Consider the following 460-nt stretch of genomic DNA (forward strand, 5'->3'; position numbering starts at 1 on the left):
CCTGCGCGCTTTAAAATTTGTTTCGTCACATGTTGTTGTTCGACCGCAGCTGCGCGGGACAGAACGGGGGAAGGAGACGGGGGAAGGTGCTTGCCGTTTAAAAGGACCGTATTTAACTCGAATAGAGTTGTTGTTGTTGTTGTTGTCTAAATCAAGTTTGATACGTATCAGATGACCGATGCGTGTTTGTTTGTGACGCTAGCGATCGAGTTCATTTCCTATTATAAACACTCCCCACTTTTCATTTTCCGTCGCTTCATTTTCTCTCCGCTTTTCCGTTTTGGCGCACGTTGCGGCCGCACTCACTCCTTCCCTCCCTGTGCGCTCCGCGGTGCATCCCGGCCCTCCTCCTCCTTGCTCCCTTCTCTCTCTCTCTCTCCCTCCCGACCCTCCCGGCCCTCCCGGCTCGGCTAGGTTCGATGACCCAGCCGCCTGGCTGCGCGTGCTGCGTGCGCCCGAG

General features: G+C 55.4%; 1 protein-coding gene across 1 annotated transcript in view; it reads left to right on the plus strand.

The window, feature by feature from the left end:
• Positions 1-460, plus strand: part of LOC113210281 (ribosomal protein S6 kinase alpha-5) — a gene marked incomplete in the record, with an annotated part of 69,369 nt that overhangs the window by 28,570 nt on the left and 40,339 nt on the right.

Source organism: Frankliniella occidentalis, unplaced genomic scaffold (assembly GCF_000697945.3).
Source record: "Frankliniella occidentalis isolate FOCC.00 unplaced genomic scaffold, Focc_3.1 Scaffold105, whole genome shotgun sequence".
In the NCBI taxonomy this organism is placed as follows: domain Eukaryota; kingdom Metazoa; phylum Arthropoda; class Insecta; order Thysanoptera; family Thripidae; genus Frankliniella; species Frankliniella occidentalis.